This window comes from Rhodnius prolixus, unplaced genomic scaffold (assembly GCF_049639745.1).
Source record: "Rhodnius prolixus isolate KJV_2025 unplaced genomic scaffold, Rpr scaffold_7, whole genome shotgun sequence".
Taxonomy (NCBI): domain Eukaryota; kingdom Metazoa; phylum Arthropoda; class Insecta; order Hemiptera; family Reduviidae; genus Rhodnius; species Rhodnius prolixus.
In genome coordinates this window covers 28,271,432-28,293,035 of record NW_027411582.1, presented here as the reverse complement: position 1 = coordinate 28,293,035, position 21,604 = coordinate 28,271,432, and the positions used below count along the sequence as shown (strand labels likewise).

The 21,604-nt window shown below is 34.9% G+C and overlaps 1 protein-coding gene across 12 annotated transcripts in view; it reads right to left on the bottom strand.

Annotated features, from left to right (window-relative positions):
- LOC141447299 (uncharacterized) overlaps positions 1 to 21,604 on the bottom strand; it is a 224,269-nt gene that overhangs the window by 153,210 nt on the left and 49,455 nt on the right. For 3 of the 12 annotated variants that reach the window (XR_012454250.1, XR_012454251.1, XM_074114710.1), the window contains exons 1-5: positions 6,473 to 7,809; positions 6,159 to 6,343; positions 5,568 to 5,640; positions 5,205 to 5,278; positions 5,032 to 5,118 (exon numbers count right to left, since the gene is read on the bottom strand). The exons of 1 other annotated variant lie outside the window; for it this stretch is intronic. The gene's annotated coding sequence lies outside the window, so the exon portion shown is untranslated. Of the gene's footprint in view, positions 1 to 5,031; positions 5,119 to 5,204; positions 5,282 to 5,567; positions 5,687 to 6,158; positions 6,344 to 6,472; positions 7,819 to 21,604 lie in introns of those variants that run through there. 8 more of the 12 variants (XR_012454253.1, XR_012454252.1, XM_074114718.1 and 5 more) reach the window with 8 other exon arrangements.

The following is a 21,604-nucleotide window of genomic DNA, read 5'->3' as shown; positions in this document are numbered from 1 at the left end:
TAAGAGACTTCTGTTAGCCCAATTTACATACAAAGTGTCGATGTGAACAGTGCCTAGGGTTGTCAACACTATAAAGTTCCAAAAAAAGGACACCCTAAAAAAATTAGGTACGTACAGGGCTGTCGACAGGATTTTGGGGCCCGGGAATATATAGGGAGTTCAGCATAAAACAACCCTTTACTTCGGGAGGCGATTCTGGGCATCATTTGCAACAAAAAATTCTGTATAAACTATGGCTCGATTCAGCTCCGTTTTATAGATATTTTTAATTTTATGTTTTTTCAAGGTATTACTACTTTTTAGCAAACAGTTGTCTATATTTCTCAAACTATTAAAGCTACAGCAATTTCAATAAGCTCATTAGAAAGAAGGTTAAATTTCCTTTTAAATAAGCTAATTTATATTCCAAAATAATAATATTAAGTATTTGACTTTGTGGCCCAAACATAAGAAATAGCAAGTTTCTAAATTTTTCCAAAAAACGTTTACTTCATTTTTCTCAAAAATATTATGTAAGTTTAAAACGTGCACTATTCATGAAAAACATCTACATACAAACACCTTTCGAAAGATATACCATTAACAGTGCTTATTTTAAAAATAGATGCAGAAATGTGTGATTAATTGCAAAAAAGTAGGCCTCAAAACAGCGTCGGCATTATAAAATACCTACCATAAGAATATAATTAATCAGAATCATCAAATCCAGTACCATTTTTTGCATTTTGTTCATCGTTAAATCAATAACCTGTTGACCTATTCAGTTCAGTTAGAACAGAAAAACTACACGCCAAATGAAGAAGTCTCGGAAGTCAGAACTTAGATCAGAAATGCAAAAAAATCAATTAGATTTGTGTGAGTAATATCTGAAAAAAAGGACAAAAGGCGTCCTTTCCTAATTTAAGAAAGGACAACGACAACCAGGTGTTAAAAAAGGACTGTCCTTTCCAAAAAAGGGCAGTTGGCAACCCAAACTGGGCCTGAAGGATGGATAACAGAAAGATGACAGTATTAATGGCGGAACTTCTTAAGACACCACCGTAAGTTAATTTCCCGAATAACGCGGGACGATCATTGCAACCTCCTTAAAAAGCCTGCGAAGTTACCAGGTAACGTAGGACACCCACAGATAGGAGCGAGAGGTATGTTTAAACATCAGGAAATGCTCATCCCATCGAATTAGCTCCCCCACCATCTCTGGTATTTTCCTAGAAAGACTAAGAAGAATGGTCAGGATTAAGATTTCCAGAAATCGACATTACTGTATGCATTGTGCATTAATATTCCTCTTTGTAGTCCTGTACTCTTATAAAGAAAATGAGATGAGATTACAGGCAACTAAGAAGAAGTATCTAAGAAACCTGGAAGAAAAGCCAATATGAACATGAAAAACTAAGGAAATGATCGAGGAAGATGTGCTAAGGTGATATGGATTAACTGCTCCGGATGGATTCTTTATGCACCACCAGGATAGCGTAAAAAACCTATACCAAGTGAGTGACGGAAAGAAGTAGCCCGATGTTAGAATGGGAGAATGGTGACTGCGATGCACTTTTCCGAAAAGTGAAAAATATCTTAGACAAACAGCTCATTGATTTTCTGTTCCGAGTAGCCTAATTACAGCTCACTGGCCGATGAAAGTGGTCATGTGCAACACAAATTTGGGTTCAGCGAACCTCTAAGAAACTTCTATTAGCCCATTTACAGACAAGGTGCCATCCTGAAGGATGGATAACAAGGAAGAGTAGCCTAATTACAGCTCACTGGACGATGATGGAAAGATTGTTTCTAAAGAGAGGACACTATCTGCATGCCAGCAGTGAACTGAGCCAGAAAAAACTCGGATGTTGACAAGCCTTAAATTTAAAAAATAAAAATTAAAAAATTAAATAAAATAAAAACTTAAGACAAAAAATGGGAGTTAAAACAGCGAAAGAGTGAAGGTCCAAAGGTCTATAAAAAAAGTGAAGTAATGCCTAATTTTTCAAGCAGGCTTTACGTCCAACTACCAAATTAGGTATCGTGGACGAAGGCGACTAACAAAGACTAGTAAACTAGAAAACAATCACATTCTGGTATTAACCGTTACATAAAATCCAAGGCCTAGACCTAATGGAAGTCCAATCGTTATCTACTGTTCGGTGAGCCTGATTTAGTAGCCACTATAAAGTCTGGTAATCTACAATGGCTGGGACATTTGCACCGAATAGAGGGAGACGAGAGGTTCCAGGAAAGCTCTATATGGAAACCCTGTTGGAAAAAGGCAGAGGGGTAGGCCTGGACTAGGATGGTTGAGCGATGTACAGGACGATTTGGAAGCCCTTGGTCAGCAGAGATGGAGAACGTCGGCAAGAGAGCTGTAGATAGGGTGGAGAGCTGTAGTGGCTGAGGGCTCAGGTCCTTCGTGGACCGTTATAGCCCTTGAGTAAGTAAGTAAATAAGGCCTAGACCTGCATCTAACCCAGTACCAAAAAAATAAATCTTAACTTTTCACCAAACGCTCGGCTATCGTGGAGCCTATTCCTAGGTCTACAGAAGAAAAAACCGTTGAACCGTCTAAACGCTAATAAAAAGGCAAAGGTAAAGAAGTGAAATTCCTATCATTTCCCATGATGGTAGTTAATTGATATGTAACAGATTCCAGTAATTTCGTTTTGGAGATAGATACGAGTATTTTGGAAACCTCAAAACAGATATTGCCAATAAAAATTCAATTTTTAAAATGTTGCAACCTATTGAGAGATAGTTACAAATAAAACTACTGCGAAAACTAACATTCTTTGGGTTGGCTAAGACCAGTTTAACCTTTAAAATAATTCTCTGTTAGTACTAAAAACAATTTCAGCCAGCGAAATGGAACTGACTCAAAGCGCATTTCATTCTTCTATTTTTAGACAACATCTCATTAAGAAGTGTATAAATGTAAACAAAGGTAATTGTCATTTAGCTTGGACAGGACGTTTATTGCTTTGAAAAGAGTTTCAGTTTGTTTAATATTTTTAAAATAAAGTCTAACTTGTTGATTTATGTCATATCTTATTATGGGGCGGATGCAGGTAATACTATAATGTATTCACTTTTAAGCGCTCATTGATTATTCCTTGAAGACTTTCACCTTCTCTTAGTCAAAGGCTTCTTAGTCGTAAATCCGTGAGGAGTTCTTACTTTTTTACCTCCTCTTTCCTTAGAGGAGCCGTTCAAACCAGACGCCTAACAGTTTTGACGGGCCATTTACTCTCCTCTAGGGTCGCTCCTCTTACTAAAGATCGTAAAATGGATTTTTTTTTAAAGTGAGAACGATTGAAATGTGAATAACTGTGAAGAAGGGTGGAGAAGAGAAGGTGTTCTTTCAGGAGAGAATTGGGAGAAACCAAAAGAGAGAAGTGAGAAGAGCTGCAAGAGGCACCAAGTGAAGAGTCTCTTTCTCTCTGTTAAGGCTATAAAATTGCATGTTTCTTTTTTTTGTCTTCTTCTTTAATCTTAACAGACTTACTGGTTGTAAATAATACATGCAGACGACGACTAGAAAAGAAGAACATGTATGCAACTATACTTAACAGCATTACAACAAATATTTGACCAATAAATGCTGGACAGCACAAATCATATTAGTAATGCAGTCAGGTATTGTTGAAGTTTGTTTTCTTTTATCGTTCTTACGTCTCCTGCTTCGTTCATTTTAGTACTAACGAGGAAGGTTAGAGGAGTCCACTTTGGCCTATTAATTACTTTTTTCCAAAATTTCAAGGAATTGCGCAAGAGGAGCACAATAATAATTCTTGAAAGCCTTTAAATTTATTTATAAAGTTAAAAGTACAGTAAAAAGATGATACAGCCGGTACTGGATGACATCGAAAAAAATGGGTTTCTTATTAAAGTAAAGATAAGACATATCTGAAACTCTTGACTTTTACTTAAATGTTGAAGGAACAAAATATCATTAACACTAGCTACGCTCAAAACCACTGGACTAACAAGCGCCCTAAATAATGATAATAATATCTGGATAGTAACAAATAAAAAGTCAAATTCCTCCCAAAAACAACTATTTTAAGCTTTAAGTTTTGTACACAGGACTGATTTCATAATAGCTGTTTGACAGGGACAAAGAAAAAGCAACAAAAAAAAAGGAATTCAATTCCACTGCAGCTCAAAAGATCTATTACTAGAAGATGGCTCCAAAGAAAGTGGTACCACAAACTAAGCAAAAAACAAAATGAACTATACGAACACTAAGGAACTGCTAATCCCAAGTAGCTGCAGAAATCAGCTACCAATATTTACAGGTTTTTTATGTGATCTCCTGTGGCAAAACATGACATCTCTCAACTGCTTATTAAATATTTTAATGATGAATAAGACTGATTGATGTATTAACGATATGTTATTATCTTAAGAATCTATTAATAATTCTGAGCTCCCCTCTGAGCACCTAAAGCTCCTTAATGTGGAACTATTCTAAGTACTTGCTAAAAAAGCCTTTAAGCATTAGCTAATAATAATGAAGCAACAATTTAGATATTTTCCATCCATTAAACAACTGATGAACGAACCACTTTTTCCCATTCCTTTATTAAGAATTTCCTTATTGTTTTCAAAATGAATCATACCTAAGGCTAACTGCATAAACCTGAACTAGCACAAATAACATGCGAGAAAACTAAAGTTCAATCAATACTAGCAATGGTAAATCTCTCAAAAAATAATGGCTACTACTCAGGGAATGCAATAAATGTACAAACATTTAATAAACTAATAAATGTTTTTTTGGGTAAGAATTACAGAGAATAATCTTTGGTTAAATCAAATCCACATGTATTAGAATAATTATTCGATTGCTAAGTTAAGCAAAAAAGTAATGATTCAAGTCAAAAAGCTATTCAAGTTGCTGCTCTATTCATATGTGCTCTATCGTATTCATGTACAACATTAAGAAACTTTTCTTCTCTTAAAGAAAACATTTAATAAAAAGAGGTAAATAAAATTACGAATTTAAAATAGCATGCATATTAAAACTAAAATTGTTCATACCATCGAGTCCAATTCTTATAAGACTGTATGAGGTAGATTACACAGCACTCGAGACAAAAAGTTTGATACAACAGATCCAATCCATTTCTATCAATTAAATAAGATATTAATAGTAAGCGAAGATATTAATTACTATTAAAAAGAAATCAATAATTTCCGAATCACATATTCACCAATTTTAATTACACTTAAAAGCCGAAAACTGAAGTCATTCGATCACAGCACTGCGCATGCTCAGTCTTAATGTCTGCTGAAACAAAGACGTTATTTAATCATACAAAAGGGATATACATATATGTATTATAATTTTTTTTTTTTAATAAAAATATATACGCATATATATTAGTTAAAAAAAATGAACATGATATTTTCCAAAAATTTTACGTAAAGTAAAATAATTTTAAATTTTATAAGTGGTACTTATGAAAATATAAAAATAGAAAGCAAAACTAATTAATTTAAATATTTACAAAGATAATAATAATATTAGTGCAGATAGTAAGAAATTTATTTAAAAATTATAAATTATATATTACTTAGGAACTTGAAGACAAGGCACTGATTAAGGTGGTCCTTCCTACTCCTCGTAGTTCTCGTGATTCGCGTTAACTGGTGACGTAATTATTTGTGTGAGTATATTTAAATTTAATAATTCCTGCGATATATATTAATAATTATTCATATAATTTCATTAATAACTAGTAAATTAAGTCATGAAAGAACTGTATCACTTAAGAAAATCATTTGAGAAACAGAAATCTCTAAAAAAATGATCGTCTTTCACTAATGGTCCATATGGAATCTGAGCCTGATTATTCGCCAATTAAGAGATTTAAGGAATACTATTTTAGCTCAAAGACAAATAATCTTTTGATAATGGTATTTCTTAATTCTGTTATTACAAAGACAATTATTTTAGATTATGTTTAAACTTCTCTAATATAGAGCTCCATCAGTTACTTGATGAGTTGAAAAATGGATTGCAATTTGAAAATAATTCTAAGTGATATTACATTACTTTTGGATAATAAATTTTACTGGAGCATTTTTATTATATATTTCAACTAATTATTTGTACAAAAAAAGTTGAATTTAAGCTATAAAATGAAGAATTAATGGGAACATACCTTGAAAAGTTGTCTCCAGTTTTATTAATACACTATTAAGTTAAAACGTATACCATTTTTAGAACTTCATGTAGATTGTAACTGTAATAATCCTACAATTCCGGATTACAACTTACTTTCAGGTAGGATTAGAAATAATAACGAAATTATATCTCGCCTTGCATCTGTTTAGAAATCGCTGGTTTCTGAAAGTTTCACAAAATATGTACGAAATATTTGTTTTACAGTCAACATTTTAGTTCAAAATCTTATATTAAAAAGAATATTTTTTTTTTTTGCATACTTATCTATTTTTCACACAGGCTTTAACTTACATAATTTTATTTTTAAAATGCAGGTACGTGCAGTGAGTTTAGTGCTTTCTCTAACTTCCAGAAATATTAATCAGGTAATTAATGCATGCTTTTAATTCTTTGCACTCACTATTATTTGTCATAAGAACTAATTGTTTCACTTTGTTATTTTACTTTAAACTCTTTAGCTAATAATTAATTCGATGTTTAAACACTTGTAAATTGTATTCCGAAGGAACAACCACAAAGTTAATGTTAAAAAAGAAGTACTTTTAGATAAGTTGGATGCATTCAAAAGCTAACCTTAAAGCTCTTCAAACTTACTTAATAAGATCTTGGATGTATTTTCAATTTTCTGTGTTTTCCTGATAAACTACAACAATTTCTTTAACTTAACTCTTTTAAGCTTTTGTTGCACTACGAGAAAACTATTAATAACCTAAGCACTGTCCTAGCCTTTGTTTTACCTTTAACCATTAACAATTTGCGAATGAAGAATCCCCACTTTACTGATTGAAGTACATTATAGCGTTTTGATTGGTGCCATATGTTCTCAGCTCATTATTCTATTTTTTTCAAATTTAAATCTCGTATAGATTTTCATAATCTTGTTGTACTTGAAGCTCCATTTAATTAAGCAAGTACTTAAATAGAATCGCACGGTATGTGAGCCAATCTGGACATGAAATAAGTTACAAATTATACTTTAAGTGGCTTATTAAAATATTTTATTAGATATTTAGTTTATTCAGTGGCCCATCCAGATGCTTACTTCGCCCGAATGGCCTCCAGCTTTGCTGGAGTTAAAGTGAACTTTTTTGCTTGCTTCTTCTGACCTGAGCTTTGTACCTACCTTTGCTTTGAACCAACCATTTTTGCGCCCAAGTTTTTCTTGGCTGACTACTGCATAATATTGGTGTACCATAAATGACTCCAGGGCATTTAAGAATTTGTTCGTATTCCTCCGCAGACCAAAACGGCCACTTTCTCATTACATTTTTGTTCTATATGTTCCGGACATCCTTAGAATATGTACCAATTCATGTCAGAAGGTGCAATCAGGTAGCCACACACTGCCTTGAATTACCTTATTAGGAGTTAATACACAGTAGAGTCGCCTAGGTGTCTGGGAAAATTAAGTTCGTATAATTGATTTATAGCAGGAATTTATTGCAACTATCTGTGCCTGAAGGACTCTGGCTACTTTTTCTAGTCTTAACGAGATACTACACCTTGCATTTGCGTTTTCACCACCTAATTTCCTAGCATAACAATAAAATTATCATGATACGAGGGTCGTTTGAAAAGTCCGTGCAAAAATAAAAACTACTTAATTTTTTGGGGTAAACCTTTTTTATTTTTCAACATAGTCTCCTTTTAGGCTTATACACTTCGTCCAACGCTGTTCTAGTTTGTTGATCCCTTCCTCATAATAGGATTTGTCCAAGTCTGAAAAATAGCCATTCGTTTCTGCAATCACCTCCTCGTTTGAATAAAATCTTTTTCCCGCCAGCCATTTCTTCATATTGGGGAACAAATAGTAGTCCGAGGGAGCCAAGTCTGGAGAATAGGGGGGATGTGAAACGAGTTGGAACCCTATTTCCATTAATTTTGCGACCACAACTGCTGAGGTGTGAGCTGGTGCGTTGTCGTGATGGAAAAGGACTTTTTTGTGGGCCAATCGTGGGCGTTTTTCTTGCAGCTCGGTTTTCAAACGGTCCAATAACGATGAATAATATGCACCTGTAATAGTTTTACCCTTTTCCAGATAGTCGATGAGGATTATTCCTTGCGAATCCCAAAAGACAGTCGCCATAATCTTTCCGGCCGAAGGAACGGTCTTCGCCTTTTTTGGCGCAGATTCCCCCTTGGTAACCCATTGTTTAGATTGTTCTTTAGTAACAGGAGTGTAGTGATGTATCCATGTTTCATCCACAGTGACGAAACGACGCTTAAAGTCCTGCGGATTCTTCTGGAACAGCTGCAAACCGTCCTTGCAACACTTCACACGATTTCGTTTTTGGTCAAGCGTGAACAATCGCGGCACCCATCTTGCGGATAGCTTTGTCATGTCCAAATGGTGATGCAAAATATTATGTACCCGTTCATTCGTGATGCCCACAGCACTAGCAATCTCACGCACCTTCACTCTTCTGTCATCCATCACCATATCATGGATTTTATCAATGATTTCTGGAGTAGTAACCTCAACAGGGCGTCCAGAACGTTCAGCGTCACTTGTGCCCATATGGCCACTCCGAAAATTTTGAAACCACTTATAAACTGTTCTAATCGAAGGTGCAGAGTCACCATAATGTTTATCAAGCTTCTCTTTAGTCTCCTCAGGCGTTTTGCCTTCCATATATATAGTAGTGTTTAATCAACACACGAAATTCTTTTTCGTCCATTTTTTGAAAATCACTCGACTTCCTCGATTCAAACGAATGCCAAACACAAAGAAATAGACCGATCTGGCTGAAACTTGGTGTGTGTTCTTCCAAGAGATGCTACTAACTAAACATAACCTCGATACGCGCCAGTAGTGCTATCTCTCTGACTTTGCACGGACTTTTCAAACGACCCTCGTATTAATATACAATTGAATAAAATCTATTCAATAGTAGCAATAAATAGAGTTGAATAAATTAAACAACAAGTAAGAAAACAGTTTACATCTGCTCTCACAAAAAAAATTAATTATATCTAAAGAATTCTTTTGTTTTACTTTTCAAAAGTTTAATTATTTCTTGTACAAGAAATGGGCGTGTTACTTAGCTTAGGAGAGAGTGCTTCTAATATTGTATTAATAGTTAGAAAGAGAAAACGCTATTGGTACCTTCTCCTTTGTGGCTTGCCCTTAAAAGCTGATGGATAGCAGCACCCTGTTCTTGGATACCCTTAAATACATGTAATCATCCCCCTTGTAGTTCAGTTATATGTGGCCGCCTTAGGGAGGTGCGAGATCTCTTTGGTAAAAAAAAGAAGGACCCTGCTATTATAAAAACCCGACATCTCTCCTTATTTCACGCCTTCTATTCATACTAAATACACGCTATACTTGGACAACTGTATATTTATATATTTCATCATTATTTTTTTTAACCATTCATTTGTAACATATATTTATGTAATTTTTATTAGAATGAATTCTTCTCTTTTATTTTCATCAAAAGTTATTCTAACATTTAAACTGTTAACAATATGTTTGCGTGATCTCTGCTCAAGCAAATTTCTCTTGAAAATTAATAACTATCATCAGTAAATCAGACCCTAATAGATCTTTAAGTAGTCTACCATTTTATATTATGCAGCATCTTTCTTGCTCATCATTTTAACTTCCATCCCAAACCAGTTCTACCTGAAAAAAATAATTATTAATAATAAAATAAACGTTCAGCCATTATAAGTAAATATTTTCAGTCACATTTTCTGTTTTTTCATTACAGTTGGAAGACTTTTGTCTACAAATAGATGAATCTATTGACTACTGTCTTTTAAACAAATATTTCTGTAAGGGGCCTACTTACTGAATTAAATTGTTGTAATTGTAACAAACTATTTTTAAATGCACAATTCCTATTTTTTAATAACCCTGGATTGAGGATCGTTTATTTGGACATCCTTTGTGCGCAGAAATAAAGTAAATTTAAATAAATAAAATCTCTTTTCTCTTGAGGAATGGTTTAAAAAAATGGAAAATCCTGTTAAATGAAAACGAAATTTCAAAATATTACTTCTACTAACCGCCGCATCACTCTTCTTCCGATCTTCTATGACTCAATTCCAATTCCTCCTGCCATTGTTGTCCGTTATCTTCGGCTTTATTTAGACAAAAATACTGACTTAGAACCGGCACACACGACTTAAACAAACTGAAGTTAACAGGCGTTATCGACTACTAGACCAACGTTCAAAACTTTCACTTAAAATAACAAACGACTGATTTACAATTCCATACTAAAACCCCGCCTGGACTTACGGTATTGAACTGTGGGGTTCAACGAAACGCTCCAATCTCTCAGGATACAATCTCTTCAGTCTAAAATTCTCCGCACTATCGTTAACGTCTCAAATCCACACCGACCTGGAAATTCCCGTTTGTAGGTCCAGGTTGCACCGAGAACTCGCTACAAAAGTTTTCATCAGAACTTGTACTCTCATTTCCAATCCTCTTGTCCGCCCATTTATCATCTCATCACCTTCCAGGTGATCCTCCCAGACGATTAAAATCAGCCAGTGGCCACGCGATTTTCTCTCTTCTGAGGAGAGTAGCTAATCCTGGGAGACGACTTGGGGAGTGTTACCTCTGGGGTAATTAGTGAGTTCATAGTGGTGTCAGTCATTGTCATTGTTACTTATAGCGTATCTAGCGCTGGTGTAACTTAACTAATAAATTAAAAAATAAATAAAATTTAGCATTGTCATGCTAATGGTTACCTATGAATCCGTTTTTATTCAGTTTAAATCCTAAGAAAGGCTAGATTGATTGGGCATCCTTTAAAGCCAGAGAACCTTCCAATGAACTTTAAGAGATCTTAATGGATACTACGTGAGCTTTTAGAAGTTTTGGATGTCGTAGGTCGAGCTACTTCTCTTCAACCGAATAAGGTTGTCTTGATTTACTCTCTCTTGAACTATTCAATGACTTTTCTCCCATTTCTGGGTTACCTGTAATTTTAATTTTTGTTAATTGATCAATTTCAGAATTTGGAGCACTTCTAGCAATACTGGGAAGATCAATCTTTTGCCAGAATTCTTTTTTTTTGGGGGGGTCCCCCTTTTTCATTTTTTGAGAATGAGAAAAAGAGGGTGTGTGAGTGGTCTTATAGAGAGGAGGAGAAGCAGAACTGAGGGAGTTGTGGAGCATGAACGTTTAGAACTCATCTGTTTATAGTTAAAATTAAGTTTGAAGGAAATTCCTCAAACGGAAATGCCTCTTTATTGAACGGATGGTACATTTTCTCGAAATTGGCTTCTAGGCTTTTTCTATACACCTTTATTGGGGTGGTGTAGGCTTCTCTGAAAGGCTATATTTCAGTGTATACGAGGTGTGGCTTTTAAATAACGAGTTGCTATAAAACATTTTATTTTCAATGTATATATATTTAGTTACTATCACCTTCAATAAACACCACTCCCCTATCCCTACAAAGCTCCATGCGAATTTACCATTATTCGAAACAGTGCTGGAAGTCTTTTTCTCTGAGCCCCTACATGACGCATGCCGCTTTTTCTTTCACAGCTTCAACGGACTGAAATCGTGTTCCTTTTTAATGCAGATTTGACTTTAGGGAACAGAAAAAAGTCAAACGGTGCCAGGTCAGGCGAATAAGGCGGATGTGGCCTAAAACTGGGATGTTGTACTTGGCTAGAAACGTCTTGACAGACAATGCAGTGTGAGCCGGAGTGATGAAGAACCCATGACTTGTTCTTCCACAAATCGGGTCGTTTTTTCCTTACTCTTTCACAGAGTTGAGCAAGCACCTCACCGGTAGTAATGTTGATTAATTATAATCGATATTTTCATCCGTTTTGGACGTGTGGAAGGGCGACCCGGGCGGACATCATCTCCGACGTCTTCTCGGCCTTCTTGGAAACGCTTGAACCACTCAAAAAACTCGCGTACGTGATTAACATTCATCGCCATAAACTTCTTTTAATACAAGATAAGTTTCAGTAGCGGTTTTACCAAGTTTCATGTGAAATTTCACGACAATTCGTTGCTCTACTACATGCGTAGTATCATGTTTTCGGCAAAACGAAACTAACACCTCTTAACACAAACGACGATTCCGGTCAGACAAATCTCTAGAAACACTTGAGACGCTGCAATCGAAAGAGAAGGCTTTACGCTGCACAGCTGTCGGTCGTTAGGTTTTGGCGCCTGCATAGTTCTTCTGTAGCAGCATCAGGCTCGTTATTTAATAGCCACACCTCGTATTACAAGCTATGATGTTGGTGAGACTTAATTAAGGATCAGTTATTACGAGTTTTGTAGAATAATATTGTGTTACAACCTTGAGAGTGTTAGAAAGAGAAAGTCATGCGAGTAGTCTCACGCCTGATTATTTTCAAAAAATGAAACCACCATATTACTGGAATGTAAACAAATGTTATGCTGAAATATTTCCACCTAAACGTTTACAAAAAAAAAGTATTTACCTGCATTTACCTTTTGTTACAAAATGAGTATACCTAACAAAACAAGAAGTTACCTCCTTGCAGGTGTGTATTAGTGTTAGTGTGCTAATAGAGCGATGAGAGAGAGCCTACCACAGTGCTTTGGAATCTATCATCGATCACCGTCATACTTTGTAAACTGAAAAGTGTATATTAGTGTTTAGGAATAACAAAAGGGTGGTGGCATATCGTCTAGAGTGAGGTACAGTCTGCTGAAGTCAGGTACTTGGGTGTGGGCACGCGAGGGACCACAATTGACTGCCTTTGTGCTCCTCCAGCTTCTTTTACTTCTAATAACGTTCTGGTTAATTGATATTTTCTAGGCTAGGTCCATTTTTAATTAGGTAATTAAATAAATAATGATTTATCTTTTTCTTTCTTTTTTTTAACTTTTATTGAAATTTACAACTGCAACAACTGTTACAACAAGCAAATGTGAATTAAGTTAAAACAATATCAGGAATATGGATCGGAGAAGGCACCCAGTGATGTCACTCCATTATCGTGGACATAGTCTGCTCTTATGATGAGAGTAGATCGCGAGGCCAATTTCTCTTCAATCTTCTTGGAGGATTACCTGGTATTGCGGAAATAGATAGGTGTTCGATGAGCTGCTGTAGACGAAAGATCTTTGACGAAAGGGATTTTGAGATCATTATGGATGCTGAGGTTAGATACATAGAACGGAGGTTTAAGAAGATGTCTGGAGGCGTAAAGAGCTGGAACGTTTTAGTCAATCCTTAATACTTTGATGCGGATTTGAACAGATTTGCCGCAGTTACAATAGGTATAAGAATCAACTTGTTATTTAGATTGTGTTTCGAACAATCGAGTAGTCTTGCGAGACGTTTTGTAGCATTGGTTTGTTTCTTGTCTTTTCAGTCTAGTGTAGGAGATTCCACTTATTCTTTATGTCGATATAGAATCAAGCCATAGTTTACATACGATTTTTTTTTTTGTTGCAAATGATGCCCAGACTCGCCTCCCGAAGTTTCGTCCACTCCTCCGTGCACACCCTGTATATTGAAAAGTGGCTCAACAAGTTTGTTACTGTCAATGTTGTCCAATACATATATACATATATTTGGCGTTTATTTTTGCTACAATCAGCGCGTTCGCGCTATAAGTAACAATGATAACAGAGTAACAAATGAAGCAAACGAGTGGAGAAGTTACCCAGTGGTAGCACTCCAAAATATTAGGCTATTAATCGCTCTCTTCACTTGAGAGGAGATCACGAGGCCACTGTCTTTTAAGGCGTCTTGTCCGGGTTATCAGGAAGAGTTCTTGAAGAAAGATTTTTTGAGCTAGAAGATTTATATGAGATTGCAGGTTGAAGTGGAGTTTTCTGTATCTTGTTTTAGCAACTTGTGTGACAAAAGGAATGTTAAGGTCAGTGTGTGGAGTCCAACCTGGAGACATAAAATGGAGCGTGTACAATAGTTCGAAGTATTTTAGATTGAAGAGATTGAATCCTTTGGAGATTGGTGCGTTTGGTTGAACCACACAGTTCTATTCCATACGCCCAGATGGGTTTCAAAATGGAAGTATAAATTAGTCTTTTGTTGTCCAGAGAGAGTTTTGATCTTTCGTCTAAAAGTCTTTTAAGTAGTCGATAGAGTCTGTTTAGTGTCCAATATATAAACAGCTAAAACTGTATTTGCAGTATTAATTAGATATTAATGTAATAAATAATCATTTTTATTTAAAAATAAAAAAAAAGGACGGAGTAGGTTCATGATTATGGATCTAGAGAAAACAGATATCCCTTAACCATACTCCAGTTTCCAGGTAGCTTCACTTGTTGCTAGGCTACCAATCATAGTAACCAATCGTATCCATTATTATTGAACGTTATTTATGTTGGGTTCTAACATGCATAGTTCTTCAGTTAAGAACAGTGAAATTAACTTAACAAATGTTTATTTTTAGATTTTTCGAAAAAGATTTGAAGAAAGGCTATGACTCGGGTTTCCAGACTTACATGAGCATCTCTGTAAGGGTTACCACTCTAAACCGGCCACTTTTTAAAACTTTGAAGGCCTTTGAAACTTTTTGCCGGTGCAAACTCTTGTTTCAGACAACATTGTCCCATCACCTGGATAGTAAGTTGTAAGAAGCTCCTAGGAAAACAACTAAGGGGCCAGCAGCTGGATTCGAACCCGTGATCATCGCGTTGGTATCCAGTATACGCTAACCACTCACCTGATCCCTTGCCTAAATAGTGCTATTAAGTTTAAAAATGATCTTTAATTACTGGTATACTTTGCTACACCTGAGTTTAAGATTAATGTCATTCTAAAACTTATGTACCGTTAGATCGGAGTATTCTTTAAAAGATTATCTACCATAAATATTGTAATGTAAAACAATCCATTAATCCATGGATATAAATATTGTAATGTAAAACAATCCATGGATATAACATCCATGACAAAGGCAAACAGTTGATTGTAGTTATTATGGAATGACATTTTTAAGTTGATTTATGTTTGCTTCTTCAGAAAACATCTTTAATCGTTATATAAACAGCACAATGTTTTAACGTCCCAGTTTGTAATCAACTATCCACAATGTGATTTGAAAACTGAGTAAATTAATTCCATTTTTCTTGAAACTGATTGGTTATATTTCTTTTTTACCGCGGTAAATAAACCATCTGCCTCTATCGTTGAAACTAATTTAAATATTGTTAATCACATTTACCTTGAAACTGCCACAAGAGGTTGCTAGAGTTCTTTTGTAAGAGGATTGCTTACTGCAAAGTAGCACCAATTTTCATGTAACCTGTACGAGTGAAACATTATTATTAATAACTGAGAGGGAAGGGATTAGCTATGAGGTTAGCATACTGGACTCCCACGCGGAGGTCCCGGGTTCGAATCCAGCAGCTGACCCTTAGATTTTCTCTTCCTAGGAGCTTCTTACAGCTCACTGTCCGGTGATGGACAGTGTTGTCTGTAACGAGAGAACACTGTCCGGAGGCCGGCAGTGCACTGGAAAAAGCTCCGGGCGCTAATAACCTCAGCTGTTGATGCGCCAAAGAAAAAAAAAAAAAAAAAAAAAAAAAAAAAAAAAAAAAAAAAAATAACTGAGGCCTAAATTGAAATCGGAGGATGCTGTCTCCACCTAGCCGAGATTTGATCAATGAAGAGAAATTATAAAACCTGAAATGGAATTATTCTTTGTTTCCTGTATGATGATTGTTTCCTGCACCAAAACTCTGTGTTCTACTGTTTTCTGTATTTAAAAAATATACAGGATGTTCATATTAAGACGGCTCAAATGCATTTCATGCTTAAACGGTTGATCTGAGCAAAAAATGGTAGAGGAAAAATTTGTTGCCCGTCACCTCTAGTTTCAGAATATGTTACTTGATTTTAGATTCCTGCCCGCATACGCGGCTGACGCGCGACCAAAAGTAAGGGTTTGCGGTTGACCCCCGTTTTCACATACACAGTTTTAAAGAGTATAAAATGTTATGAAAGAAACCGGAAACCACAATTCGATATCTTCAAAATTAAAGGTGCTAGGCCATTTCAAAATCTGGTATTTATTAATCATATTTCAATTTTTTAACTTGTTATCAAAGAGAAAGAAGAGCACGCGATAGGTCATTTTCATGTATTTTTTCATCCCCTTTCTACTGAAAATATTCCCAAGGCAGTAAAGCTAGTATTTTTCTTAATATCGGGAAATAAGTAGTTTTCCGAGTGATTTTTCTAAGAAAAATCAAATGTTAAGAGCTTTAGATGTTCTCAAGCATACACAAAATGGCTAAAAATTAATTTTACATCTATCACAAACAAGAAGGTATAATTATTTTTTGGTAATTTTGTGAGAGTTGCGTTTAATTACCAAAAAAATTGGAAACCTCCTGCCACATATTTAAGTGATCAATATTTTTCATGTAAAGGATCAAACTTATTCCTTAATTTATCAAATAATGCACTTTACTCAACTTGTAAAGCAAGCATTGTGCCTTCAAAGGTGCCTCCTCAGACACAGAGAGCAGTTGATAACCTCCAGGCTAACCTGGCTTGCAAGCCAGAGGAGGCTCCTTTGAAGGCACAGAAATAACACAAATTTCTATTTCGACCAATCGTTTAGATATTTCTATTTCTACCCGAATTGTTATTATTATAATCATTCAACATTATTTGGAGTATTAACTTTGGTTGGGTTTTTTTTAGGAAACTGTTAGGTTAAGCACTGAAAAATATGTTTTTTATGTAGCAGAATTTAGCTTGACTTCCATACCGTTTCACTTTTCGTGTTTACTAGCTGAGGATTATCCGTTGATAGGGGAACGTTTGAAGGAGAGAGTGTTTTTGAAAACGGGGAATCCATGACGGCTTCCCGTTTTTGCTAGCCAACTTCTTTGTTGAAGGGCCTGGGGAGTTGCTAAATATTGAAGTGGAGTTATGTACATTATTCAGCGTCCCATCCAGTTCCTTTTGAGGTTCTTTTTGATGGATTTTTTTGAGGAGCCTTCATCAGATCATTGGATAAGGACTCAATAGGTCTTTCTTGTTCAATGTGCATTAGTCTCAGAAGTTGAAGCAAAACCTCAGCTTTAATAAAAACAGTGAGGAATTCTTACTGCACTGAAAAATAATAGTAATGTATACAAAATTTGCCCATTTGGTGCCAGATCGTTTTATGGAAAAAGCCATGGGTTTCTCCTGAAAGAGTTTCGAAAGGAGCATTTGATAAAGAGATTTGAAGCGAGTAAATACATATTCATTTTGTTATAGTTTTTGAATAAACTGACAATTCAACTAGCCAGAATGATTGCCGCGGTTAGAAATAAGGTGCACAAATACTGCTCTAATGTGCCACTTCGTAAAAAGTGCGGTTTTACCAACAATTTTCTTTACATTTATTATTTAAAGAATATTAAATAATTAGGTTTCAATTAATACAGTTTTCGCACAATAAACTTAATATCCATTTAAAATACTAACACGGTAAGTTGTTTTTGCTTAAAATTTACAAACTTTTGTAAAGCATCTTTGAAAAAAATATTTAACATAAATTAACTAATATTATGTACCTAATAAATAAAAAATTATTATAATTAGGTATCATTAAAATTCAAAATTATTCCCAAATATCTAAAGATGGTGGGGACCTTGAAAGTGTTAATTTGTTAAGGAGCTTTTGTTGGTAATTTCCTTTTAAAAAATTATAATTCAGTTTTTACTTTTTCTTTTTCCCCAAAATTATGTTCTTATTTAGTTTTTTTTTAAATTTTACTTTACATGGTGTTGTGTGTTCGGTAGAAATCAATACGAGTGTACCGTGTGATTAGCGGGGTGCCATTAGGATGCCAAAGATGGGACAGTGACACATCTAATTATCTAAATACAACACTTTGTTCCCGCAACAGCTGTGATTATGTTAATAAACATGCCCCTCTCCTCCCCAACCTAACTATACTTCGGCATTTCTTTTTCAAAAGAATTTTCATTAAAAACAAAGAAGAAAAACAAAATTATAAGAGCAGCCTCATTATTTAGGTAATTTACGTGTAATTATGTAAACCATAAACAATTATATTGAAAATAAATTATTAGTAAATATGTGGATGAAAAATATTTTTCAATTAACTATATTATTAAATATTTCATTTATCTATCTATAATAAGCGCTTAAAATTGCTCCTTTGATTATTTATTTAATCGTATCTTATCGCCCAGTAGAGATGAGAGAAACTAACCCAGTTTATTCTTTGCTTCTCCGAGAGCAATGAGAAGCTGTCCCACATCCGGAAATTGAGATATTCTCCAACTTACGTCTCTTCTCCATGTGATTAAGAGAGCGGTGGCAAAGATATGATTCTCTGAATCACTATAGAAGGCATTGGAAGGAAATAGGCTGGCTATTAGTTTCACTTTTTCTCTAGCATCAAAGTTGATGAGTCGAAGTTTCATGAAAGGATTGGGGGCTGGAGTGTTAGGGCTTTCCCCAAAGTGTGTTGGTGAATTTAATTGCTTTCGATGAAAATTTATTGGAATTAATAGTTGTAATCATATACGACATCCAGGGCGCCCATTAAAGGTGGAGCTTGCAAGTCTACCATGTAAGATCAAAAATAATTTGGAGGATGCTTTGGCAAACTCTTTGACCTGGGCAAAGGAATATCATCTTTCCCCTGAAAGGGTTTCTCCTGAAAGAGTTTCGAAAGGAGCATTTGATAATGAGATTTGAAGCGAAAGATTAAGGAACGGCTTAAGCTTACCGACAGGTTTCCTCACGAGCTTTAGCTAACACGGAGGGTTTTTCTAAAAGCGATGGTGAACTGCAAATTCTGTGAAGAAAGCAAACTCAAATAGAATTATTGCCATTAATCAAGTAAGATTTGAAAGCCAGGGATTTATCCAGGTGGATTGAAAGGGTATAGGTAAAAAAGAAGACCAAGTCTCGAGGTGCAAACGGCTCAGAGTGCAGGTGCCTGGATCTAGAAATTAAGCACAGAGTAGAAAGTGCTCAAGCTGGACAGAATAGGAAGCTAAATACTGAAACCAAGTGGCCATTGTTTAGGATTCGATCACATATGCTGTCCGAAATATCGCGCTAACATAAATCTCCCGGAACTAGTTCTACACAAATATACTAATTCTGACAGTTTAACGGAAGTACTTTTAAAATCCTGGAATCCTGGATAGAAAGATGGAACTAGAGGATCGAATTATTAGTAGTGGTCGGCAACCTGTGACCCGTGGGTCATCTGGTGACCCACTGAGAAAATTATCGTGACCTAGTAAACAATTCTTAATTACGACAATCGGCAGGTATTCTTGCCAACGAATTAAAGTGTGCTTCTACTGAGATGTGCCGCAAAATGTGATGAAATTCTCTTTATTACGCGGCGAGTACATGTTTCAACATGCACTTTTCTGCTAACATTTTATTATTTCTTTCAAGTTATAATTTAGGAGTTGGTGATAATAAATTTGTAATTATCTATTTAAGGTATATTGGATTATCCCAACTGTATATGTTTTTTATTGTCTGTACTCTGAGATAATATGTTATCTAAAATAGAAGTGATGTGACCCACCAGCAAGAAACGTCGCCGTCCACTGAATTATACAAAGATAGAGGCGCATCGTCAGGATTGGAATAAATCAATGTGTTGGTACGGAGAGAAATGGGCCTTCCAATGTTATAGAGCAGAGAAGAGAGAATATTTACTGCCTTTAGTAACTCCTGTTAAGTTTTAATTAACTGGAAAGGAAGAAGTACATTGAGTAACTTGGAAGAAGCAATTAGGATAAATAGGACTTAAAGATGAAGTAGTACGTGCTGGGAAGGATAGATTTAAGCTTAACCATACAAGGCCTTGATGACAAACACTTCGTCTGCCTGAAAACCTATTCAGAAAAACTACCAAGCGATGGCGATGGTGTTTACAAAGCGGTGAGACTCGAATTCGGAATCCAAAGAATAATGGATGATCATAGAATGTTTAGCTAGCCGATCTTGGGAAGATGTTTTGATTTGGAAGTCATTAAGATGAAAGAAAACTTCCAGGACTTGGGAAAATGTGTGGTTCTTAAGATGTGGTGTCCTATAGAGAGGATGCTGGGATGATCAAATCGTACCCATAATTTTTGTTGTTTTTTTCTCTTAGTAATTTGTGAAAGCCATTTTGATGTCATTTCATTAAATGCAAAAGTTTCGAGGGAACAGACAATTGGAAAGAGATTTCCACGATAAAACAAAATAATAATTTGTTAAACACGAGCACAACAATTACTTAACGATACCTTTAACGACAGCTTTACCCGTATAATAAGAGTTTTTATTACCAAAAAAAATAAATAAATAAATACTAAAATCGTTTTTTAAGTTCATAATTCTATACTTCTATTAAAAAAACAACACCATTATTTATTTTATAATATTCCAAGAGATGATATTAAATTTTCATTAGAGGGTTAAAACTCTTCATAATTTTTTACAGGATACGGGGATATCTGACTTTTATGGCTTTAGGGAATTAATTTTAAAAAAAACGACTTTGAAGATATTTTATTATTATAAGACAATTAGCTTAGTTTAATTGTTTTAAAAAATAAATACTAAAAGAATATTAATCACAACTAATCGAATACAATCGTACTTACCAATAGATATTATTCTAACTACTAAATTGTTTAAGTAATGACAGTAGATAATTTATTAATTGAATTATCTAATAAAATTCTAATATTACTAAATATGGTAATGTAAAAGTATTTTCCTTTTCTTGACGAGGAAGAGGATGTTGCTGGTGTCACTTTGAGAGAACAAGTTTGTCTGTCTATTTGTCTTCGCTTTTTATTTATTTATTTTACTCCTATTATACAGATATTATTATTCTCTGTATAATCCTTAAACATGGCATTATATACCCATTTAAGCTGGTACGGTAAAAGATCTTATACGTGCATAATGCATTATATTAACATTATTATGAAGTAGAATTAAGAGAGAAGAAATGTAAGTTACCTTGATAAAAAAAAAAGGATATTTTAAATCCTTATCTCTATTAGCTCTCATCGGCGTGTCTCATTTTAATAAACAATAAACTTTTATTTAAAATACCTGGTTCCGTATGTAAAATACTGCTCGGTAGATCGCTGACTAATGACTTAGATTTATTTTAAGAATGTTTCCTTTTGTGGGGATTTCTGGGTGGATCCGTCGATCAGTAAAAATGTAAGGTTTTTAAGAAAAATTATTGAATCGAGCTAAGTGCAATTGATTGACTGGGATTTTTGATTTGCTCACTATAACCAGGTATAGCTGAAATTTTTGTAAGGTAACCGGTTGGATATGCATCTGGTGCATCACCTAGACCAGGGATGGGGAACCTTTTTGAGACGTGGGTCAAATTTTATTCATTTTTTTTTGTTTTTTTAGTACTAGCTCTTGGGACACTAATGCCCATTTGCACAAGAGTTAAGTTTAAAAATTTTAAAC